This window comes from Agelaius tricolor, unplaced genomic scaffold (assembly GCF_023055355.1).
Source record: "Agelaius tricolor isolate 1412-34295 unplaced genomic scaffold, bAgeTri1.0.p SCAF_17, whole genome shotgun sequence".
Lineage (NCBI taxonomy): Eukaryota > Metazoa > Chordata > Aves > Passeriformes > Icteridae > Agelaius > Agelaius tricolor.
Window position 1 is genome coordinate 10,666,346 of NW_027269277.1, and position 26,955 is coordinate 10,693,300.

General features: G+C 37.5%; 1 protein-coding gene and 1 long non-coding RNA gene across 2 annotated transcripts in view; one reads left to right on the top strand and one right to left on the bottom strand.

Annotated features, from left to right (window-relative positions):
* The window catches only part of TENM1 (teneurin transmembrane protein 1), a 775,104-nt gene that overhangs the window by 655,181 nt on the left and 92,968 nt on the right, over positions 1-26,955 (bottom strand). The window contains exon 2 of the mRNA XM_071442431.1: positions 3,846-3,942. The gene's annotated coding sequence lies outside the window, so the exon portion shown is untranslated. The remainder of the gene's footprint in view (positions 1-3,845; positions 3,943-26,955) is intronic.
* Positions 101-25,161, top strand: LOC139597290 (uncharacterized). Its single transcript, XR_011681572.1, has 3 exons — positions 101-234; positions 20,882-20,977; positions 22,944-25,161. It is a non-coding gene; the product is annotated as an uncharacterized lncRNA (long non-coding RNA).

Here is a 26,955-nt window from a genome sequence, read left to right on the forward strand (position 1 = left end):
CAGTCAAACCTCCCTGAGCCTCGCTCGCTGATCATCTCTGAGCTGGGATGAGTCACTTTAAAGATCAAAGTCAGCAGCTGCTTGAAGGAGCTCCAACTAAGTCCATTAACATTCCTCCTCCTGAGAAAGGCTTCTTGTACAAGGCTCAAAATGCAGCCAAAACCACCCACTCAGAGGATCCACAGGTTAGAAATGCATGGCAGTGAGAGGACTGCTCTGGGGTCACAAACACAGGTAAGGAAGCAAACGGACACTGCTCTCATATCAACTCATTTAGCATTAGGTGAGGATTGCAAACAGTTTGAAAACAGATGGTTATGTCAGAATTTTGCAGTGTAAGAAGAATTTATTGCATTGCTAACAGGAGCTTAAATTTTACATTCAAATCCTCATTATAATTTATTCAGGAATGTACTCTACCTTTCTGGTGCTGTGTTGCCTTCATTGGCATTAATTTGTGTTTTCCCCTGATATCTGCAACAAAAAACTGAGTGCAGGTAAAAGATTAGACCAGACAGAATCAGCATTCCTTTACTGGCATTAACCCTGCCCTCATTTATTTATGGATGAAGCTCTGTAGTTTAACAAACACAGGCACTGGCAGGGTAATGAGAGGATGCACACTCTGATATTTACTGCACAAAATTCAAATTGGGAGCTGAAGGTGTCATAATTGATTTTGTTGTGGGTTTTTCTATAGTGATCATCACTGTGGTATTTAAATTATTCTCCAAAATATAATTTATTCAATTCCATAATTCTCCTTAAGGACAATTAAAGCTGAAAATCTCAATGCAGTATTATAGTATGTTACAGCTAAAACAATACATGAGATAAAAGTTTCTGATTTTTTGTTGGTTTTGGGGTTTTTTTTCTTGTTGTTGGTTGGTTTTTTTGGTTTTTTTAACCGCTGGATTCTAGACTGGGGGCAGACAATTATTTTTAAGGAAATAGGAGCTTTAGATTGACTTCGTGATCTTCTGTCTCTTGATTACACAGTTACTGACAGAAGGAGTATAACTTTTAAAATGTCCCAGTAAAGCTGACAATAAAGAATTATTTTCACTGTGAACTATTTTTATTTTTCAAAGTAGAGAACATGGCACTTATTCTAAAAGAATATGATATTCATGAGAGCACTTGACTTACAAAAGTAAAAATCTGTGGGATTTAAATAATGTAACCAGCTGATTTGAGAACATTTGAATTAACATTGGTGATAAATTTTTTCACAGTAAAATTATTCAAACTCAGCAGGAAATTAAGTTGTCACAAGAGGTTAGTGTTAAAGTAAGTGTATCTCTTATCTACCCCTACATATGTTGCATGACATCACTGAATAGTGGTTTCTCCTGGTGTTATCTAGAACATATTCCCCTCTATAAATGGAGAAAAGTCATGGTGCTTACTTAGTACAAATTACTGACTTCATCAAAATTACATTGAAGTCCTACCTCTCTCAACATGTGAGCAATGAAGGAATTCTAGAAAAGCTGCTCAGTGATTGCATTTTTACAGAACAGTTAAAGAAACTGTGAGCAATAAAAACTGCTCAACTTCTGAGAGACAATTCTAAAAAACTGGTAAAGTCCAGAATTCACAAATTGCCAGGAAAAATAATGCCATTTCTGTCCTGTGTAAGTCTGTACCTCCTAATTTAAAAAATCTGTTCTGTGTACTTGAAATTAATGAACTTGTTCTTTACGAAGTTGTCATTAGATGTATCTATAACAACTTTTCCTAAAGTGTAATTTTGCAAAGGAAACAAATGCACTGAAAAGGCAAAATTCACAAGGCACTGAAGACAGTGGTGTGGTGATGCCTTGAGAGGCTACCTAGAACAGAGGCTAAAGGAATAAAGTAGGGATTTAATAAAAGTCCTTCACAGGATACAGCTTGGGCAGTGCAAGAGCCCAGCCAAGGCTACACCCAAGATGGACTCTGAGTCACAACTTTTCACACTTTTATAAGTTTTGTTCCATTTCCATATTGGCATTAATTGTCCAGTTACAGCTCCAGGTTATGCAGTCCCATCCTCCCAGTTTGCTCTCCTCAATTCACTGTTTACACTCCCTGGGCCTGGAGCTGCAGAGGTGTCCTTGGTTCTCGGGCTGGAAAAGGATTGTTCTGTCTGACTAAACTGTGAGTTGAACTTCCTAACACTTATATGAAATTCAGAGTCACACACTAAGGCAGTACAGAATCTAAAAAATATGAAAGCTGAATCTTAAGGCATGAGTGAGAGTTCTTATCCTTCATAATTCAGGTGTTTTTGGCAAGTGATATTTTCCGCCTGAAGAAAAAAGCCAAATTTAATTGGGATTTGGAAGAGGTGTACAATATAATTTTGGTTTTAAGGACTGTTTTCCAGTCCTTGATGTAACAATTTAACATGGTCCTAATCTTGTTATTTTCTACCTAATAACTAAAGCACTCACTAAAAATGTGAAAAGGCATGAAGAACTTTTGCTTAAGGCATCTGTTAGTCAATCCATTTTGCTTTACTAGGTAAAATAAGATTTATTTGTATCTTATAAACTGCTTTTGAGTGAGCAAAGTCATTGTAATGATTATATTTGACCTTCACTGCTTAAACATCAGGAAAAATAATCACAATTCAGAGAGCTAATTAAAAATACACAATGATACAGAAAATTGAAAACTGCTTGAAAATAAAGAGAAACTTATTTGGTAAGTAAAGCTCCAGGTGCAGCTGTTTCTTAGGGAAAAAAAAAGATTTTTTTTTTTTAAATATCTCTGCTGTTATAAAGATAGTAATTATTTTTATTCTGCAGTTTCCCAAACTTGCCAGTCTCTTGAATACCATGGTATAAACCTACTGCTAAAACTACATCTGTTGATAAACCAGGTGTTCCATAGATTGGCCTGAAGTGTAAAGTGGTATTTTGCCAATCTGACAAGTTTTTCCTGATACTAAAATCAGTGTATGTCACACATAAAGACACATAGTTTGTGTATGTCCCTCTTCAAACATTACTAATGTAGACCACAAAGCAACCCTAAAATAGCTGGTTCTATTTCTTTGAACAGATTTAAAATACATTAGTGGAATTGTCTATTTGGGGAGGCTTCAGATTGCTTTATAATGTTGTTACTTTAGCAGTCACTGCTTATAATAAACAGACAGAAGAGCTGCAGCCAAAGGGCTTGGCCAGAACTGGGATCTCAGTAACTTTATTCACTGGATAGAGCAGAGACTCTGCCTGTCCTGCAGCCTGACACCTGCACAGGGTGGGCATTGCATCAGACCAGAGGCCTGCAACAGTCTGCTCTTCATGGGGAAAAAAGGGTTGAATTAATTCTATAGAGGTACACAGCCATGGGTAGGGATGTGTTTTACCTTTAGACTAATAAGCTGTTCCAAAAAGCCATTTCCCAGCTTATTGTCACAGAGGTCTTCTATTGATCACAGCAAAACAACACAGTGATTGATCCTTCTTGTTTTTATTATTTCCAATATGCTCATTTTTCTGGTATTATAAACTTGGTTCTGAAAGAAGTAATTTCTTTGATGTAGCAAAACTTACTTGACCTATGAAACCAAACCAGTTTTCTCACACATATTTTGAGTAAGTAGCCTTGGCTCACAATGACTTGTTTGCATACACATAATCTGCATATTAAATCTTATTTGGAAGTAATTTTGGAAAATGTGAGTTCTGTACAAACCAGTCTACAAGGAACAAACTATTAATCAAATTCTTAGCTCTAATAATTCACTGAATTTTTTTGTCTACATTTTTCCCAGATTTTACTCTGATACCACACCTGAGACCAGGTGATTCATAGCAAAATCTTGCTGCAGTTGCTTTTTTAAAACTCACCTAATTATTAATTTGGAAATTCTTCCCTTTGTGAAGACTCAATGAAGCCTCTCTGCATCTCCTGCAAGCTCAGCTGAAGACTGGCTGGGCTATGCTGCTGTAAAGAAAATGACAGATAAAGACAATTTTATTCAAATCTGAAAAATAAATTGGACTTGCAACAGAGCTGCAAAATATAGAAGATGTGTTCAAAACAATCATTTTAAAGTAAATGCAAGTTACTGTTTTAATACCATGACTTCAGCATTAAATAGTATTGCTTAATCAAAGAATTAATGATATTGTGACCCTGCAGATTCTGCAGTAGCCTCCACTCCTGGAGAGCCCTCCACATTAAAAATACTTGCCTTTACTAACACTGAAATATAGCAAATGTTTAGGAATAACAGAGAAACAATGTGTAAAAGCAAGACACACTATAAAGAAAATTTTTATAGCAGAATTATTTTTTTCCTTAAGAAAATATCGAGAAGAAAAATAATCAGTTCTCAGTTCTACCAGGCTAAATCTACTAGAACTCCATGTGATTTGCACCAGTACAGCTGCAACATCAAAGGTCCCTTCTCTGCTTCATGATAACAGGACTGGGTCCATTAATTACTAGATTTGGAATTGGGCTGAAGAGTCATCAGTTTACACAAATTTTGAAGGTCAAGATATTGTCAGAGAAGGGATTCTCTTGCATTAATGTGTTTATATAACACATATTAACTAGGCTGCAAGATATTGAAAAATGAATAAAGGCAGTTATTAACATATATTGCTTGTTTGGGAACTGTGAATAAGGCTACTTTGCAATTCTCTTCTACATAGGAAAAAATAAAGCTTTGTTTCCATTTGCACTATTGCAGTTTTTTATTATTTTTCATATGCATTAGGATATTTTTCATGCTGTAAGAAATAAATATATTCAGAACAGCTGCAAAACATTGCAAAGAATTATTGTCTTAAAGCTGGCACTGATTTCAAGCAGATAGAATGTTTATTATTTCATCTAACAACCAGCATACTTAGGAGGAGAGAAAAAGCAACCAGATCAGCATTTGAATGCATTGCTTTACTTCAGTTGCCCATTTTGGTGAAAAAAGAATATGGGTTCATCTACATCAGAAAGCTTCCATAGTGATATGCAGGGAAAATAAATTCAATAAACAGAATGTGAGAAGTATCTATTTTGTTCATCATAACTTAGATGAGCTTACTTGGTAGGCAAAAAAAAATATCAAGGCTTTCACTAAGATGTCAAATTGTAGCATGTGTTCTTCTGGTAACAACTAGAAAACATCAGGTGTATCAATTGGCTTTTGCCCTCCTTGATTTCAGTCAGTCCCACAAAGACAAAAGTATTGCTTACTTGTTTTACCAAGTGATACATGTCCTCTTGCTATTGAAAAATAAAAACTTAATTCACAGAAATAATATTTGTGTGACTGCTCCTGCATACACTTTCATAAACCATATAAAAAAAGATTTAGGTCTCAGATCAAGACTGTTCCCTACAGAGTCCGTAGGGCAAACATTTGGACAATACTAGAGATTATTAAAAGAAAATAAAAACTGAATTACTATTGCACCACATTTGCTTTTAGGGACCTGAGCCTGACCTTTCTTTGAGTAGTTCTTGTGGTCTTGCTTCCATTGCAGGTGCTAACAGCTCCACAAAATATGGACTTGGTCAATGTCCATGGCCTCAGAGAGCTGCAGGCAGACACCCAGAGCCCTCCCCTGTCCCCAATGCTGTCACTGCATCACAGAGGGTCCCTTGCCCTTGGTGACCCCGTGCTGTGTTTCCAGCCCCCCCCGTGCCCCAGCAGAGCACCAGGGGATCTGCTCCCTGCTGGAGGGGAGGCTGACTGCCAGTCCTGCCCAGGGGCTTCCTTTCTCACCTTTTTAACGTGGCCACTTTTTAAGTGACAAGCTTCTCTTAAGAGCTTTTATAATACATTGCCTAAACTATTAAAAAAACTCCAATTCCAGTGAAACTAAAAAAATGAAATTAACAAATTTGAAACACTTTTTTGGTCAAATCCTGTAAGTCTGAAGTGATACATTAGATTATTTGCAATTTTTTTTCTGTTTCAAATCACCAAACAATTCTATTTAACCACCATTTCCCCATCAATTTTTCCACTCAGACCTAATTCCATTGCAATTTTCTAGAGGTCAGCTTAGACATATATAGAATATATATCATTTTAACCTGAGCAACAAACTATAAGACATGAAACTGCTGGTGGAGCTAGTAATTTTTCTCTACAATTGACCTTTCAGTGCTCCATCTATTTCATATTTCTATGTAATCACAAAGCCAGGGTTATTCTCAGCTACTCTATATACGTTTTACAGTTTTGTTATTATTCTTACCATTGTTCTTTTCAAATCAGGTTTGAAAATTTCTTGAATTTTTCACCAAATTTAAGACTTATAATATTCCATGGTGTTCAGAAGTGGTATATTCTTTCCTATGCTATAATCAGTTATATGGACTACTTGTAGTTTTGAAAACAAAATAGATAGAATTAAATTAATCACTGTTGAGTTGGCCCTTACTTTTCCATTCAAAAAAAATGGAATGGCAGCTTTAACATGAACATTTAGGAAGTCATTCAACATAAAATTTGAAATACTTTTGCTTGCACCTCTAATGGAACATTCTCACAGATCATATGGGAGAAAACTCAATTCAATGACCTTAACTCCACCACAAAGAGGACCAACACTGTCCTTATATCAGAAATGCTGTGCTTAAAGAGCTGTGCTCAAAAATAGAAGGTTGACACTTAAATTAGAGAATCTATCTCAAAATATTTATAAGTCTGCCAAGTGTGGATCCTCTCTGATTAGAGTGGTAGCAATTATATAATTTTTCTTAAATTTAATTATATACCTCAATTTCATCACCTGCTCTCAGTCAGGAAGTAAAATATGTTTTATGAAAGGAGAAAATCAAACTTGCTGACTGTGCAAAGGTGAAAGTAATTTTAAGAGAAGCCATCAAGGACAAAAGCTGTTTGCCTCCAAGTTTTCCTTAGATTTCTACCAGCCCGACCATTTCTCCTCCATAATTTATACCCTGGTATCAGAGTGTATCAAAGCTTGTCCCCTCCTTCTCAGGAACATGCCCAGTGTGTCAATATCCTATTTTAAAATACGTGCAGTTATTGATAATGTATTTTAAAATAGGAGTATTTACGAACAAATAACTTGTATTATACTAAGGCTGTCTGATACCCAGCAGAGTCCTATGTACAAATTGGAAATATTCTGATGCCATGGTTGCAACACCCTGGGAGCAGTCCAGGGATCTGCAGTTAAAAGTAATATTCAAACATGACTATTAAAAGTAATATTCAATCATGACTCTCCCTCAGAGCTCCTGCCCTGGACTGCCATTAGCAAACCCAGTTCCTGGTTCCAGTCTGTCTGTATTTATATATAAAAGCAACCATCTCTATGCATTTCAAGGCCAATCAATTTTTTGTTTTTAAGCTTAATAATGCCTTATTTAAAACAAACAAACAAGCTATAATTTAGCTGTAATCAGAAATCAGTTTTGTTTGGTACTACAAGGTTTCTTTCCAGAAAAGCCAAAAACCACCAACATTTTCATTGAAACAAAACAACCTGAAATCCCAATAGTTGATAATTACTTGCAAATTATGAAAATAATTTATTTTCTATAGGAATTACTTATTTGCACGATAAGTTTTTTTCCAAGTTAAAGTTTTTTTTTTCAAAACACAACAGATAAGGATAATCAGGCCAGCACTTCTGAGGATGATTTTCCATAGACACAAATGTTAGTTCAAAGCAGTGAGAGGAAAAAAAAAAAGAGCCCTATGTCCACAAGTAACTCAAAGGAGGGACTTCTCAGCAACTTCTGATTGAGAAAATGTCAAGTGTGCTCTTAAATGCTTTGTCCATAGGACAGAAGTGTGAACGGACTGAAGTGTAAACAATTCAGCTTTCAGCTTCCTAGCTTTAAGCTATTAAATCTCCATTTGCATCTTTGCTAGTTCCCTAGGAAAGGGGTCTTGTTTTTACATCAGCTTTCATGATTTTGCAACATTATAGAGTAAAGCAGCTGTATTAACATTTTTGAGGCGGGAAATTGGAATTTGAAGTGTTATTGTTCTGGAAACCTTGAGGTTTCTTGGAGTAGCACAACATTCCTGCCATCTGTTTTGCTTTCTCTGCTTGTACCAGGGACCACGTTGCTGTGGCAACTGATTCCAGGGTGGCTCCAGAGCTGTTTGCTGCCCTGGGCAGCGGGAGCAGCATCCCCCAGGGGGAGGCTGTCATCACAACACTGAATTCCCCAATGGAGCAGCTCTGGGGTTAACCTGTTTAATCCTACACCTGGTTTGATAAAGAACACTAAGGAACAAGAACTAAAGTTAAGAAGAAATATGGAAAACAGTCCCCAGTTTAGGCTGATTGTTCAACCTGTGCTATGTCAGGAAAGAAGTTCACTTTTCTTTCTGTTTGCAGGTTTGTCTTTAACAGCTCTCAGAGTTCTTTCTTCATCACATTACCTTTACTTTACATATATAAAGTAAATACATATTTATATATATATATATATATATTTACTTTATATATGCCCAACAACTTCTATTAATATGAAGCTTCAGGGCAAAATCCTCACTTCTCAGAAGTTAATAAGATGTTTATCACTCAGCTTCCTAGGGCCATGATTTAATTGCTGGAAAAGGAGAGACCAGTCTACAAAACTTGCAGGTGTCACCTCTGTAACTAATGTACTCTCCAAAGTACACAAAATCCTGAAAACAGCTTACCCATAATATAACATTCCTTTAGCTCAAAAAAGGGCTTGTGTTCATTAGAACTGTATTGAGATAGCACTTATCAATTTGGCAGATCTCATTATTTAGATTTTTGCCTTTAAAATCTAATCAGTATCTTCGTCCCAAATCATTTTTATGCTCCTTCCTCATTACAAAAACTGCTATTTTCAACTCAATCAGTTTCACTACAGTTATATTTCATTAGACACTAAAGAGCTGTGAGATTGGGGTAGTCTATTAAAGAAAACATTAAACATAGGGCTTGATGTCTGAGAAATAAAGTGCTCTACAGGACTCCTAATGGAAGAGATTGGTGGGAACATCATCCTAACAGAAATTTAGGAACTATACCTTGCAATATATAATTAGGCTTTAAAAGCATTGTGTCTGAAAGAATTCTCAAATACATTCAAATGGAATTATGGCCAGTCTATAACTACAGTCACATCTATCTGTCCTGTGTACAAACCTTCTAAATCAGGAGTAGCATTCAAACCTCAGATATATTTTGACACCAAAGGCTGATGATATGTCAGCTTTACTGGGATGGGCAAGGTGGGGATAAGGAAGGAACAAACCAGAAACCCAGAAAAGTTTTCCAGCTTTTTTTGGAGCTGACAGCCATGTCAGAGAGCACTGAACAAAATCCCACTGCTTTCATGGTTGTTGAAGGTTATGGGTTTGCTGAGGCAAGTTGAAATTCTCCTGAAGGTCTCATGAAACAAATTTTGTGGGACCTTATAGACGAGATATGGAACTGCCCTACACAGCAAATACCTGCTACTGTCTTTTGGTGCTCCTCTGCCTGCATGATACACACCTAAAGATGAACACAATAATTTTGCTTAACAGCAGAAAGAAATTGGTTTATTTTTGGTTCAAAAAGTCATGCTTCAGTTCAATTCACCTATTTTAAGAGAAATAAAAGCAAACAACAGAGAAGAATCAATGTGAAAAACCCAAATCCCATAATGATACTTTAGAGGAGACACTATTCAAACTGAAGTCTGTCTGAGCAAAGAGGGATAATGGGTCCATCAAGCTCAAGGCCAAGATTTTAGTTAATAATGAGATGCCAAATGTTCAAGTAATAACTTCTTAAAAAGACTGATTTTCAAGAAGCACCAAGGGCCAGGTGAAAATAGCCCAGGTTCTACAGGTTTATTTCAGCCCACGTTGCTGTTTTGAATACAGCAGGAGTTGAGGGCATTTGGCCAGCCCAGACTCAATTTAAACTATAAATCAGAAACAGACCTACAAATTTACACCAGCAGGACTGCTAATGTTTTTTCTTTGGCAACAATCTCTTATTTTCAAGGAAATAATACATTTCCCTCCTTGTTACTTTATTGAAAACAGGACAACACAAGCATTAAAATATTGCTTTCCAAGGATAAAACAAACTAGGCCATATCACTGCTTGAATAGAGGTGAAAATGTGCACAATATAATATTTAGATATGCAAGGGATACTGCTGATGTGTCTGCAGCTCAGAGAAAATTTACAGCACAAACTTTGCATGAGTCAGTGTGATGGCTGCTGTCAGCACAAAAATCATCTGCATCTTACACATCTACCACATGCAAAACACTCCTGCAATGATCTCATTAAGGAGGCTCTGCCATATAGCAAAATGATGTTATACCTACAGCAGCCTATAGATACTAAAATATGCCCTCCCTGCTTATTTTGTACACAGTGAAAAATGAGACACTTGTGGGTAAGCTTGCTCATTAATTCTGACAGATAATTGAGAGTACATGCTTGATACCACAACTTAAGTATTTGAAAGCCACAGAAGTATAAGTGTTTGTGGAAAAGAAAGAAAGGAAGAGGAATGGAGACAGCAATTATTTGAACTACACAGAATTTTAAATGGGTAATAATTAACTACGGTGGTGAGCAGCTGAGATGAGCCACGAACAATTTCCCAAGCTTTCTTGAGCAGTATCTAAAAGTAGGGCTGAAAGAGAAGAAACACTTTTTCAGCAATTCTGAGTTTCTTTCTTTCTTTGTTGAAACACCAACTTCTATTTACTTTAAAAAGCTGAGGAAGTTCTGTACGTACACACGAAAGAATTGAGGACTCTCTTTCACTTATTCATGACCTTGTGTAGATCAGCATCCATTAAGATGGGTTAAAACTGAAGACAGAAATTCCTAGTAATTTTCTCTCAAAAAGACACAATCAATCCCAGAGGTGCCTTGTATGGCTGAGATCATTCATATCTCAGCACCTTTGTGCAGCATGGATATTCCTCTCCATTCCTAGTTAAGGTTCCATGCACAGCACAGGGCAGAGCTTCCTCTCCTGCACAGGAACACCCCTGGAATAGCAACACGTTAGAAGGGCCCTCTGAGCACCAGCCAGCTGCAAGGGCAGCTTTGGCAGAGCTGCCTCTTCATTCCTTAATCAGAAGGGGAAAGCAGCCCCCATCCCTCCATTCATGGGCAAATGTGTCCAGAGAAAAGGAAAAACCTGCTGTGATCAGACACAACCAAAGCATTCCTTAGAATGGCTTTGTGTCTAGGACTGATCCTGCTCCTCAGGAACTGAGTGGATTCCTCTCCTCCAATTTTCCTTTGCTGTATAAAATCTATACATAATCCACTCTGTTCCATATTTTCTAAGCAGCACCCATCACATTGTTCATTCCAAGGTCAGGCCAACACATATGGCGTGCAATTCAGAACAGCAAACATGAAAACATTTGTCATTAGTCATTACAAACCCTAAGTATAAACATAAATAGTTACCTAGAAAGGATATTTCATTTCCTACCAAAGGAGGTGGCAGTGGATGCTCACTAGCAATGAGTTGCAGGCAGTACAATAATTTGAAAATTTATATACACAGTCAGTACTCCAGCCAACAAATAACATAGGCAATTACTGCTCCTGTTAATGTGTCTGTGAGCCTAATTTTGGGAGCAGCATGCCCAGTGCTTTCCCCTCAAGGTGGCTTGAGCAACTGGTCTGTATTTTAATGGAGAGAACCATATGTAATGAAAGCAGAACTTCCAGGAGACAAGCCACAATTTCAACTTGTTCTTGTTGCCAGAGTAATAATTACAGTGAAATGGAAAAAAAAAAAAAAAAACAACCCAAGTACACACCTACTATAAACAGATGGCTAATAAAAATTTGGGGAGCTCTTACAGTACAGAAATTGAGTACTCTGAAAAGACACCTACATAACAAATGCTTGGACATGTTGTCTCCTTTTATAGGCTACTTAAAGATGTGCCCTCTGGCTCAGGAGCTGAACTGCTTTTTCTTTTATTAACAATTATATGCAAAAGAGTCAGAATATGTTTATACTAAATATTAAGCTTTATTATAGAATGTTTCAAATATTCTCATTAAATACAGGCAGTAGGTATTAACTATTAATGTAACATACTCTAACATGGTCATGAATTTTTATGTTATTGATCACAAATTTATGGTCTACCATCTTTAAATAAAGAATAATCTTGATGAAATTAGGGAGTTTACAATATATATTGTAATCTTGGTCCACCGAGATTTACACATGCCTGCAAACATCTGCTCTGTTTTGTACTTCCATTTGAAGACAAGAACAAATATTTCCATTTGCTCAAAAATGCTGACAGGTGAATCAATGTTTCAATATTCAAATAGGTCAGCCCATGTTGCATTATTCAGTGTAGCAGCATGACTTCTCAACAATAAAATATTGTCTAATACAAATTTGAAGTGATACAAGCAAATGTCTGTTTTTCTTGCAGAAAAAAAGCTGCTTTAATTTGAAATTGTCCCTTCTCCATCTGTAAGAAGAATGTGAAATATTACAAATGAATTACTTTTGCCTGCCTATCTTCTTCATCCCAGTTGATAGCAGAGCAAACACAAGAAATAAGGAGAAATCTGTCTGTTCCCAGGCAGCACAAGTGACAGCAGATTTAAAGAGACATCATCACCTTCAACAATTGCCAAGTAGAAGCAAAAAGAATAAAAGCTATTTCAGGTACCACAAGCTGCCTGAAGTCTTCCCTACCAATTTAGGGAGGCAAACCCCAGCCATTTTCTGTTTCTTAGAATGTTTTTTTTTTTTACCCTGTTTGTGTTTGAAACGCTGTGCCCTTGAGGGAAATGCAGTCCCAATGTTGCACATTATCTGCACACAGAAACACTTGTCAGGGGGGAAGTAAACAAAGCAAAGCTGGCACCTCTCACCTGCCTCATTTGCAGTAATTCTAGGTAGCACTTTAATGACAGGAAGCTGGATATTCTCAGGAAGTGTTTATCAAACAAATAGTTGGCCCAAAATACGACAAAGAGAAATCAAAAGTATACTCCTACCAAAAAAACCCCAAAACTATAATGTGATTTACACCACAAAATACCCTTCTATTCTCTTTTTGGAATATGTTATTCTGTCACAGATTTCTGACACCAAATGTCTACCATACAGTTTCCTACACAAAAAGAAAAAATATTTTGAAGATTGCAAACACAGACCCTCAGTAGTTTCTTAGACCATGTGCTACTTTTTCAGAAAGAGAAGAGTCAAATCCTTTTCCAAGAAAAAAAAAAAAAGCAAATTCTGTATATAATTAAAAGACAACACAGTAATTGAAAAAAACCCCAACCAACCAACAACAAACAACAAAATGAACAAAAACAAACAAAACCCCCCAGAAAACCAAGAACATCTTAGTGTTTTATTAATAATCGAGCAAGGTGTTTGTACACAGTCTCAAACACTAATTTATGGAGTAACCAGCTTGAAATGCCATTTTTTGGGGGATTGGGGAGGATAAACTTCACAACATTAAGTCTGTTCATTCATCTTCGTGTGCAAGCAATCTGATTATTCAGCAAAATCTACACAGATGCTTAAAGCCAAATACACCTGAAAATATCCTTGCAGATGGAACTGCCCATAATCATGGTTGCAGGGGATATGATTGAAGAAGAACTTTACAGCCTCTTAAAGCAATATTTGTATTAGAAATTGGTACAGGTTTATCCAAGAATGGAGAAAGAAAAGCTAAGCCTTTTATTGTATTATATATTACCTCTCCACTAGCAGCATGTTCCTGGGTGGGGGCTTTATTTGCCTCTGACCCCTAACAGATGGGATACAACAGATTCAGCTCTTCCCTGCCACACTTCATAAAACCTCCAAAATGACAAATGGATCAGAGAGGGGAGAAGAGGGAGGGCTGAGACGCTGCAGGTTAAACAATGGTCACATAAGCCCACAGTTATGTAAACTGATTTCTTTAGTGAAAAACCAACCAACCAACCCCTCACCCTCCAACTGATTACAATAATAAGGTCATTCCAAACAACTCTTCTGTCAAATACTTACCTGCACAAATCACAAAGACATTTTACCTCTGATCACATTTCAGATTGGCCCCACTATGATCATTCTTTTAAACTTTCTGATCAACTACATCTAAACAGATTTAACATATGACCAGGCTTCTATTGCTTTATTTTCTCCCCTCACTGTATTTATTAAGGAGCTGCTCTTATTATTTTTTAAAGCAGTCTTGTTTCTCTCTTTCCTAGGTCAGTTATCTCAGTAATTCAGACACTCAAAGTGCTGGCTATGTCCATCATGTTGTCACACAGCACCAAACTGGGAGCCTTTAAAACACCCCTAACAGCTCTCACTTCCACCCAGGTGATTCTAATTATGTTACTGAGACAAATTTCTCTGGTAGCACCATCCAAAAGCATGGATGAAAGGTTCAGAAGCAGTTTTTCTAGGCAGGAGTTGGCAGTGCCTGCACTGGCAAAGAAAAATAGCATTTGTCTGAGGTCTTTCACTTAGCTTTTGCTCATCTTTTCCCCCACACAGTTCCCTTCACTAATGGCAGTGGAATGGATGGCAAAGAAAGAAGGAAAACATATGATAAGATGACACATCAGTTGCTAATTTTAATTTGTTTGGTTTTGCTATGTCTTTAGAACACAAAAACCCCCATTGTTTTTCCTATTGAAGTGTGATTCTCCGTAGAAAACTGACTAAACAGTGACACCATAGGGTGCTCTGCCTATTCACACTAATTAATTTTTACCTAAAAACATGCAGCATGTTGAACATTTCAACTGCTACCCCCTCCAGAAAGGATAACAGCAGCGTACATTGGGCACTTCAGGCAATGAAACCTTTACAGGGACTCAGTGTTTTTGTAGAGGGATCAACAGGTCCCTGTAAGGAGCAACTCCAGCCTCACATTCCTCTATTTTCCATAGACATGGTATAAAAACTGTTCTACTGCTTTCTCAATCAATACTTCCCAAAACAGCAAAATAGCTCTGAATGCAAATTAATCTGAGGAAGCTGAAATGGATCTAAGTTCAGAGATAGCAAAGTTGTGAAGTGATCATTAAAATGCTGGTGACAGAGAGAGGCAGACAGAGACACATTTGTTTTCCTGCATAGAACCTTTGTCTTTTTTTCTTTCTTTTTTCCTATTTTAAGCCACAAATTATTTGCATTAATTTTGACTTTTAGGGGGAAAAAACCCAATCAAGTTAAAGTGCTGTTTTAAGAACAGACATTAAAAATACTTCTGGAGATGGAGACAGAAGTACAGATTAAGTTCTATATTTTTAAAATAGTTTTGATAGCTAAATTTATGGCCAACCCATTAATTTAAATGTCTGTAATAATTACAACTTGATCATGTCTCCAGTAGAATTTATGAGTCCAGAATCACATTAATGTTTATTACTTTTATTTTAGTAATGAATGGATCCCACATAAAGGCTTAGAGTCACTTTCTTTTTTTAAGGTATGAACAAGTGTTTCTCTCACTGTTACTGATCAATATTTTTTCCATTTCAATGGAATTTTCAGTTCTCACTTACTTAGGTGATAGTAATAGGTGGTTTTTCAGAGGCTCAGCATCCTTCAGAGACACTTCACATGGTCTGTCCTATCCAACTGTCACTTTAGCCAGCTGGACAATTTTTTCCAACAACTTCAAGATGAGCAAGTCCCCCAAGTGACCTCTGCAGGTCTGAGCCTGCCCTGCTGAAGAGAATGGGAAGCTTGGGACTGACTTCAGGGGACCTCAGAATTCACATGTTGTTCTAAAGGCCAGGGAAGCTAAAGCTGAGATTTGGAGCAATAAACTCAAATTTGTGAAAGCATCAGGTCCAGTTGAGCACCTGCCTCTAATGATCAGAGCAGTTGTCTCTGCTCTAACCACACATGAAGGACTATAAATACAACTTTGTTTGCATCTGGGCACCTCAGCTGCAGTAACTAAACTGTGAGAATAGTAAAATAAATTCCAAATGCCATCAATGAATACACCAAGATGGAAACAAATTATGCATTGATGCTACATGGTGCCTTCCAGAGTTAAAAGGTCTTTGTGGTTAGCTGTTTGGACATTCTCAACTTTGAAAGCCAAATGTGAAGTAAGTCAGATCACCTCACTGAAACCAGAAACACTGCTGAGGTCACAAGCTGGGTATCCCAAAATGGGAAGCTCTCAAAATACCTTTTTGAGATGGACATCATTGTGCTTTAGGTGAGGAACAGAAAGAGAAATTACTGTTGCAGAAAGTTGCATTAACTCCTGTATAAATGAGGTTCATTCAAGTAGGCCCAAAAAACCCCTCATGTTCCCTAAGGAAATGAATTTAGCACACTTGTCTTGCTCTGTCCAGAAGGACCTACTTGTTTTGGGTGCCTGTGTGCAGACACAATGCCATGGGTTATTATTTCTTTTGTAAAACAACCCTTAACTTTGTTTTTCTGAAACCTGTGTCTCTCTATATCTCTCAGGGTGACACTGTACATAGTGAGGGACATCATGTCTGATCACATCAGTCAGACTGCATTAAGCTGTGTCAGTAATGGCTGCCAAAGTGACTGATCTAACTGCATGTGACACACCATCACTCTGTTTCCTCGTCTGTGAAATATGAGATGGATTTTGGGGGCAAGAAGAAAAAGAAAAATCACAAAAATTTTCATACCAATAGGAAATTAATTTAAAGAAAACTGTTCCTGTGCTTCCTTTCAAAAACAAAATTAGTTGAATATCTTTAATTATTTTAGAAACTAAAATACTGGGGCTTAAGATATCTCCACAGTCAGGTGCCTATCTTATTAGAGAAAAATCATGAAAACTGCAGGATGAAACCTAAAGAGTTTTGCAAGTAAGGAAGTACTGCTTATTTGAAAACCTTCATGAACACCCCTTTGACACTTCTAGAAGAATGCTCTTATTAATTTCATATATGTGAGCATAGGAGGTTAAACAAAGCAGTTTAACACTTCCAAACGGGAAGAATAAAAATTTGGTGGACCTTAAAGGCTTCTGGTTACTGCTTTATGATGAAGTATTTTAACACTATCAGCATGCCAGTCACTAACAAATTTCCAAGAACTCTTTTTGTGGCCATCTGATTCTTTTGGCAGTGGCTCAGGCCCATCACAGGCAGGGATTAGGATCTGAGTGTGCCCAGGCTGCAGAGCAGGGCCAGGAAAGCCTCTGGTACCAGACCTTTTAAAAGCCTCAGTCTTTCAATACTCATGTAAGCTCACAAACTGAATTTAAGCTATCTTCAGCAATGCCAATATTACAGGAGCCAGCACATTATTTGCCATGGATACATCCTCCCTAACCCTCAAAAACTAAGCAGGCATGAGAATCCAAAACAAATCAAAGCCTGGAGAGGAGCTAGAACAGTAAGACTTTCATATGGTGCACAGCAGAAAAAAAAATCAGCCTTTCAAAGCAGATCACTTTCAAAAATCCCATGTGAAACTAAGGCACAAAAATCATGAGTAGTAACAAGCACTTCAGGGACATTTACCCTTTTAACTTCCTGCTATATTTGTTTTCCTCTGGCCAGTTAGGGGATTCTCACAGCCAAATTCTCAGAATGGCTGTAGGAGCTGCCACACTGCTCTCTGCAACACAGAACACTCAACATGAATTGGCAGACACACAACTTGAGCAACAAGATGAATCAGTGGCTCTTCATTTCCCATCTTGGCCTCTCTGCTGAAATTACATGAGGTGTGTTCAAGTCCTTTGTACCAACATCATGAAATGGAGTTACCAAATATTTTCTATGGGCTGACACCTCCCTGATCATAACAACTAAAGAGTGTCACACTGCTGTCAAAAAATAAATCACACACAATCAACATAATCAGGCATGTAATAACATGTAATACTTATTGCTTATTATTACCTATTGATTTTCTTTTTTTTTTTTTTTTCCTAAGCACTGCCAGGTAAATTTACTTCTATTAATTATAAAGCCCATTACAAGCAGCAGGAATTACATCCCATGCAATTCTAGGGAAATCCAGTCTTCTTTTTCTTTTTCTTTCCTTTTCTTCCAGTTGCCCCAGCAGTTCTGAACCTCATGACCTAACAGAGCAATATAGCAGCAGCCATGAAGTGGGGTGCAGAAAATCTGCCTTGCAGGGGCTGTAGGAACACAAAGTAGTCCCAGGTGCAGCAAACTCAGTCCCACAGAGAAATGCAGGGCACGTTCACAGCACACACAGACAGGGACTGGCAGTGCCCAGCCCAGCAGCACTCTCTGCTCAGCCCTGCATCCTCAGCTGCAGGCTGGATTTGCCTGTAAACCCATAAGCTCATGTGGCCTGTGATTTGCAGAGGGGAGAGGATTGTTTGAGTTAAAGAGATCTTTGCTCTGTTTACAGCAGAACAGCCAACAAGGCTTTTGCCCTGTATACAAATGACTGTGTGCAGGTCCTTAAGCAGCTTTGTGGTTCAGTGGGAACTTGACCATATATAAGCAGAGGATAAAAATAATCTTTTGGGTTCATTTGCTGCAGAAATAAAACAGACTGAAATACGTTTTTATATGTGCACTAAAATTTCTAAAAATACAAAAGATGCATTTATATTAGAGTATCCTATTTTAAAAAAAACTTTTCATATTTACACACAGAGAAATACCTCTCCCAGACTGCACACAAGGCATTTAACTGCCTTGATCACGCTGAGATTTCACCTCAAAGACTTGTATATGACAAGCGGGGGAAAAATAATTGGCCAGGTAATGTTTAGAGTCACACAGGTACATTTGAAGGTCCATCCCTGTTCTTAAATTCCTTTTCTAAATGCATCCAAGTGTTCTGATAAAAATCAGCCTTGATGTGAAATAGGAAGAGAATGCATTTTTGCTTGATTTCAGCCTTATCTCCGAAGGTCATCTCTCCCCCCAACACATTTTGCTTACAACAGACAAGAGACTATATTTTCCATGATGTTGCCTCACTAAATTGTATGAGTCAAAATAATTTGTGTGCCCATTTTCCACAAAAAGTTCTCTGAAGCCTAGAGCTCTGTACAAGAGAGTCTGTATAAATTAATCATCTTCAGAGAGAAATCATGTGAATATTGAAACTGGGAGCTCAGTATGCAAGCTTCAGCATTAAGGAGCTCAACAGAATGCAGAGCACTAGTGGAAATAAGCCCACTAGTGGAAATATGACTTCCCACAAATGTCTTTATATCTCATGCAGAAAAGTTGCATTTACCTCTTCTCCAACTTACAGTCTGTTGAACAGAAATGCAGTTACAAGATATTGCTCACTGGACTTGTGCCAGGGAAGAAATTAGTGATATTTCTAAATTTATCTCATCAAACTTGAATTGCAATTTTTAATTCTAGTTCTGCTTTTTAAATTCATAACAAGTCTTGGAGAGATGGAGTTTTAGGTCTGTTTGAGTATTCCATTGACACCCAAACACCATTTCTAGGCCACAGGAATCCTTGCTGCTTTCAAGAGGTTTTTCCTGTCCAGAACAGCCACAAAGCTGCACAATATATTGCCATATAGCAGTGCACACATTAGACAGCAATAAGGTCACAAAGCCAAGAATTTATCAACTTCTTATTCAGTGTCATTCAGAATGAGCCTATGTTAGCCATGTTATATTTCAAAATACCTCTCCAGAATGTTAAAAGAAAAAATTCAGCTACAAAGAAATTATTAAAAAAATAATCTCCTTCAGATAAGTGCAATAGAAACTTGTCCTCTTCCATAATTCAGAGTAAACTTAGAGTTGACTGTAGTATCCTTTGCTAACCCTAATCCTACCCCAAAGGCATCTCAGCTGGTTTTATGCAGAGGCTGCTGCATCAGAGAGCACATGTACATCCCCACAAACAAAAACCTACAGCCATGCTTGGAGCATCCACTAAGAGTCTCCTTTCTGGTCTGTGTCAGCTGAGCCAGCCATGCTTGGTTCAGGTACTCCAGGTTTCCAAAGACTGGATTAGATTTCAAACACTGCCAGCAGCAGTCAAGGAAGAAATGCTGATGAGATGTTTCTATGGGTATCCCTAATTTGCTACAGACCCAGAGTGAGCACATGCAGAGCACCAAAGAAGCTATCAACACTATCCAGAGCTCATGATGATCTAAAAAGAGTTTTAAACATATGGAACAGTAGACCAGGACTTACTCTCTAGAATTGCACGGGCTAAAAATCTAACTCTTAGCACCTATGAGTGTACTATGAATGAAATTGTGAAAAGTTAATAATGCCTTGTTGTCCATCTGTGAGCAATGAACACTGACACAGCTGAGATGTCTGCCTGGAAGCTCTCTCCTAACCCACATGACAGCAATAGAGAAAAAATACGTTCAAGAGCTTGGCATCTGAGTCTTGCAGCTGTCAGAGCACAGAGTGGCCACAGGTGCTGCTCCCAACCATGAAATCCACCAGGGAGGGAGAAGGCAAATAAGAATAGAAATGCTACCAGCAAACAGGGAGTAAAGGGCAGGCATAAAATCCCTTTTAACTGCCAACACACTGGTACAGATCCCTTCTGACTGTACTTACATGGTGACATAGAAACAGCAGTCAAATTGGTAATCTTCATGTGTGGAGTGTTTGCCTTTGATGCAGGCAAGTCAGCTTTTGCCAGAGAGTGTCAAAAAGTAAGAGGGATGGGGATGCAAAAATTATAAATAAAAAAAAATTAAATTATTAAATAAATCAATAAATAATATTAAATGATTGAGGGGAAAACACAGCAGTTCACTTCTTTCTTCAATGATTGCTCAGTGATGTGGAGATGCACCCATTTCTATCCATTTTTCCTCTTGTCATGTTCAGGCCTTCTCCTTTCATCCCTGTGGTCAGCTGTCATTTCTCATTATATGAGTCACCCATGCAAGATGCTACCTCCGAGTGTCTCCCTCACAACTGTGCTCATGTCCTCCACAGTGCTACAGAAATAGTTCCATGAGAACCAGCACTGGCAGAGATGACTGTGAAATGGCCAAGGAACTCAAGCCAACTTTGTGTAGTTACAAAATTAAGGTAAGGGATCATTTGCAGCATTCCTAACAGAAGAAATGTCACTCCCAGTAAACCCAAGCAAAGTCATCCCCTCCCTTTTCCTTTCCTCCCTCCAAAATACACCTTTGCTTAAACTAGAAAGTTTCAGCAGCAGAATATTGGAAAAGCCATTACAAAGATGCAGTTCTGCAACACACAAAAGTAAATCAGACAGCCTTGCTATTACAGCTAAAGGAAGATGAAGGTCTCAGCTAGTCTCCTATAAGCTGCTTACTCACCCCAGGAATGGAATCCACCATTATCTTATCTCTGTATTTTAATTCCCCTCTTTTAAAAATAGAACTTAACACAAGAGCAATAAAAGGCAATATTCCTCATGAAAATACCCTAATAGAAAGCATTACTTGCCGCTCATGGAATTTCAATTTTAAAAAGTCCTTTGATTTTCCTATAAAAATAGTAAATATGGATTACTATAAGGAATATCAATTCCAAATGTTTTGACAGGCATTTCCCTAACTTTCTATTTGTTCCCTTCATTTCTAGATACTTCTCTAATAATCAAGTATATACACAATACTAACAGACTTGATTCCTTAATCCACACAAATTCTGAAGAATTAGCTAAATCCCTTCCTGTTATTTCCTATCCAACTTTTAAAAAAAAAGCACACATTTGCCCCAGACAAGACAGCTGGATGTAAATTCTTTCATGTACTCTTTCAAAAATGCAAGAAATCAGCTGCTGTGTAAGCACAATGATTAGATCAGAGTCCATTATATTTATGAATCAGGGCATGGTGTCTGCCTAGTTTTTAACTATTGCATGGTGGCAGATGTGAGCCTTTGCAATTGTAAAAGTAAAACATGGATTAATCTCATGCAGTATTTTCTACAGCTACATGAAAGAGACTAATTCCCTTAACAGCCTTTACATTACAACTGGTTTCCATGCCCATTTATTCCAAAGCTTTTCCACTTAGCAATCACATTTTGCAACATAGTCTGTGGCCATGAGTACCTGGCTGATTTACTCACACTGAAAAGCTGATGCTGATGTTTTGCACACAGTTAATGCCTAACAGCTCATTTGATGAGATTTCCCAGGGTGGTTTACTTGATGGGATGGTTGGAGTGCACAGGGCCCACAGTGCCAGAGCTGCTGAGAACACCGAGGTCAAACACCGGCCCATGGCTGTGAATTTCACTGGGCATTGAAAAACTCTGTGGCAATTAGTGATTAAAAATGTTTTCAAGGCACTACTGGTACTTTTGATTCCCCAGCTCTAGCCCAGTGCATCAGAGGATACAGATGTCTATAGCATGTAAGAGGTTTACAAACACTATTTTAATACAATGGAATTTATGCCTTCCACTCATTTAAGCATTTTGTTATCTAACCTGTCACCAATTTTCAGGTAACAGTGCCTAAATACGTTAATAATAAATCACTTTTATCAATTTGCATCATACAACATCATACATCATTTTCACTTTAGGGACAAACTAATTTCATGGTACAACACTCTATTTTCATTTACATTCTGGTGTAAGTAAAATTGTAAAACTAAAAGACTTCTAAACTGTGTAAATCCAGGAAACAATGCACATAGTCTGGAGACAAAAAAAATATTACCACAAGACAAAAGCACATGTTAGCTTCCATCTAGTGTCTGGGAGATCATTCAGGTGCTCCCTCTCCTCAAGGGCTGCAGGGAGACTTCAGCATGGCACAGTGCAGTGAGCTGGCAAAAGTTACTCCATGTTATTGTCAGAAACTGAGACCACTGAAATTCTCAAAATAAAAAGGTGTAACCAAAAAGTTACACCTGTACTTTTCCCTTATGATCCCTCCTGAACCCCAGACTCTTCTCCCTCCCAAGTACTCTGCCTCTCCCTCCCTGTGCCATCCTCTCTGCCTTTACTCCCAACTGTGTCTGTCCTATATTAATTCTCCATCCTCACCCAATTTCTTATTTCTTGCCAGCAATCATCTCTACAGAAGCTTCTCCTTCACCAGATGAGATTTCCAAAATGGAGCTGTATAAACTCTGTTTCTCTAGAACCTCCTTGGGGAAAACTTGGCTACATCTTAAATTCAAGACTGAAAAATGGAAAATGCATGTAATCTGAAAAGGCTATCATTATAATACTGTGCACATTCTGTTCCTTGCAACACAGTTCCACCAAAGCAAACCCAGAGAATAGGAATCCAGCAAACTCTTTCTATAAACTAGAGCTTGAAAATGGGAGAAACATCATGGTCTGAATTAACCAAGGACAGTGGTTTTGCTCAGCTCACAGATTCCCACACAAACTCCCCCCTTTTCCATTTAGGGGTCACACAAGCACAAAGGACAGAGGGTGCTGGACTCTGCAGGACCAGAGCCAAACTCCATTATTGGGATTAGGGTTTTGTGACACCAGAACCACCTGTATAAAGATCTGAAACCCACAGAACCTAGAAAATTAATGCATATATTTAATCTTAACATAGACATTTGTCCACCTTCTGAGGGTGTATTTGTTTCTTTTTACATTGAATTTCAAGGAAAGACTTAATATTTTATCATTTACATGTGGAGGATTCTCTTAGTATCTCCTGTGTGCAAATTTGTTTACCATGAAGAGAGCTCATTTATTTTGGGGCAGAATTGTTGATTTCTTCTAAAAACAAATAGAATTTCTGACTTAATAAAGAGATTATGTCTCTATCAGATTTATGAGGCCATAGAAAATATTAAACCCATGAGAACTTAACTTCCAGTGATTCATAAATGTTATTTCCAACTGCTAAGTTAATGTCTTATGGTATCATTATGGAACTTTTTCAATCCCATTGGAGAATTTCATCTATTCCCACTTCTGGAATAAATAGCCTGAAACAAAGTACTCCCAGACTGTTCTGGCTGAAAATCTTATGACACCCTATTGAGAATCATAGTTAGATTATTATTTCTTGCAAATACAAATATTTGCCTCTCAAAACATCGAAGGAAGCTATATTACTGAACAGTTACTTCTTATTCATCTCCCACCTATCTTTTGAAAGGTTTAATAAGTTATTTCAAAGTGATGGGTAACAGAAAGTGAAGCATTAACAGCCATCTCACTGAGCTTAGAAGTAGGAAAAGCAGAGGGATGATTGGCTGGTGTTCATTTAGAACGTGACTGACATTTTTTCAGTATTTTTCTCGTGTCAGAGGGAGTGACAGCAGGCAGGGGTGGTGCCCTCCTAGGGCAGTGCCACTTCAGGTTTGCACTGGCTTCAGTCATGGAGAGGGCTGAAACAACCAGAGTGAGCAAAAGGACACCCAGAAACCCTGAACAAGAGATGAACAACAAATCAGAACCACTTGCAAAGGTGTTAGCTTGGTGTTAGCTTATGTCGCTCTTTTGTATTTTAAACTGAGAATTTTAATTCAGACAGGGTTTCTTTGTGTCATTCTATTGCTTCCATCAAGACTATGCTGTCCTTACCCTTTGGCTATTTTTAGGGTGTAAATAAATAGAAGTTAAACACTAGGTCCTTGTTTGAGAAAGTTTTTTTCTGTTTTGGCATCCAGCCACTCCTGTTAAATGCATTTACTGTGTTTCCTCTGACAGCAAACTTCCCCTGCTGGGAAACACAAAGAAATGCTCAGAGCTCCACTTGTTCACCCAAATCTAACAAAAGGCTCATCTGGTGCATTAATCTGTAATTAAATGTATATTGTATACATAGCAAATTAATTTTAAGCACTATTATATCAGTGGGTTTTGAAGCTGACCCCTCATGAAATCAAATTTTCCTCCTGTACCAGACACCACTTTCTGAGAAAGGCGTCTGCAGTTCCTTAGCATCTCTGCAAGAAAACTGCATGCTCAGTTCCAGCTGGGACAAGGATTACAAACTACCAAGAAAATGGAAACTGAAACTAACTTTTTTCTTTTAATTGCTGAAGCAAACTTCTGTTGAAGATCAAGTCCTTTGAAATAAAAGCACTGTATTATGCTTATATCTAGAATCTTCTTGTCGTAATTGAATAGCAAATAATCTCTGTAAAAATAAAAATATGGCCTTGTCATTGTGTTCTCCTGGAACACTTTGTGCATCTTATCCAAAAAAAAAAAATTCAGTAAGAAAGAAGCATTAGCTTCTCACTAGAAAAGCTTTCTGACTATTTCAGCTTTCTACATGGCCATTCAGGGGCAAATGCTTCTACTTTCTTCTGATAACCTTCTCATACTCTGCTTTATGTTGTTTTACAAAACATCTGAGCACCACTCTGCTTCAAATTAGACAGAAAACTAATGCATTGGATCCTTCCTTTAATCTTCTTTTTTAAAATTGCACTATGTTAGAACTCTAAATGTAGTCTATGTTGTTAGGAAGAAAGTTTTTTTTCCAAATGACATTTAATTTAGATAAAGATGCAGACTAGATTAAACAGATAGCAGACAAATATAATATATGATAGTAGAAAATTGGTTTCTATCTACTTTATCAGGATCTAAATCAATGTTTTGCACAGAATGCTAAGTAAAATAAACAGCCAGAGGGAAACATTTGTTCTCTCTGATGGAGAAGTGAAAGCCAGCAATGTGATACAACAATGTTATTATAGAAATCCACAAAACTGCACCACTGGTCCATGCCCTGCTGACAGGAATCTTCATCTCTTTCCATAGCATGAATTAAATCCTAAAATACACTTAAGAAAGACACCTTCAGATGGAGGAAGAAATACCTTGATAAAACTCACTAGTGCATAGTTTGCAAAGAACTTCTCTGGAGGATTTTAGCAATCACTATGTTTATTTAAAAAAATAATTAAAAATACATCAAATATGAGCAAATCCCACTGAGGTCCATACTGGAGACAGGAACTGCTGCAACAATTTACTGTGAATTAGAAACCACAACATATTCCCCCTAAGTGCAATGTCCAGCCCTGCTATGATGAGGATTTAGGTCATAGTTTTCAATAAAAATAACTTTTATTCACTCACACAATCAACCTCAGTGATAGCAGTAAGAAGCATTAGATTTTTCTTGCAACAGGTGGTAAGAAAATATAGAAAATCAGACACATTCTGCCTTTGCGACTGTTTTACTTCTCCCAAAATTATATTATTCAAGAGGTAGGTGGTAGATTATTCAGGGTTTTTTGTTTATGTTCCCTGTCATTATATATCATCTGCAAGCTTCATTCCTTCAAAAATTGGTCTAGTCATTATTTCTTAGTTACACTATGACAGGCCTCCATTGCAGATGACTTTCAGAAATAAAATAATTCCCTCTCTGAAGCTAACAACACTGCATGCCACTCAAACTTCAGGCTGACATAAATCATAAGTCTTTTTTTTTTCCTTCAAATTATTTAATATTTACAAGCTTCTTAATAATTTCTTCCGGCACAGAAAAATTACTGCTTAGAAACAAGTTTTCCATATTAGTTTTTAGCAGCCCTGTCCATCTGCCTGATTATATTTTGAAGGTACATAATTGTATTTCTATATTAACTTTGCATTTTAGCTAATTGATTATATTCTGCATGCCAGCAATGCAGTTTATGAACTGTTTACATTTCAAAACTTTGTCTGCTCTATGTTTTAAAAGAGGGGAAAAAATTCTTTTCTGTTATAGTCCTGAGGGGGTCCTGACATTTGCTTTGTCATCCATCTGTACACTGAATAAACACATGGATCATCTTTTAGCCTTTTACATAACTTCAGCATTGTGCAAAGATGCTGCATTTTAAGTGTCCATACATTTCTCCACTTTCAGGTTTGATTTATATTGTTACTTTAAAAGGTTTTGAGCTTGTAAAACTTGATGCCAAACCCTGAAATGTGCTGGTAAAAACAAATGGTCAAGTCAACAATCAAGTTCAAAATGGTCTCTGATTTGATGGAGAACTGGCAGAGATTGAGAAAGATAAAGGGAAAAATAAAATTATATGTACCACACTGAAAAATAGAGATTATAACTCTTGGGGTGGTGGGAACAGAACAGG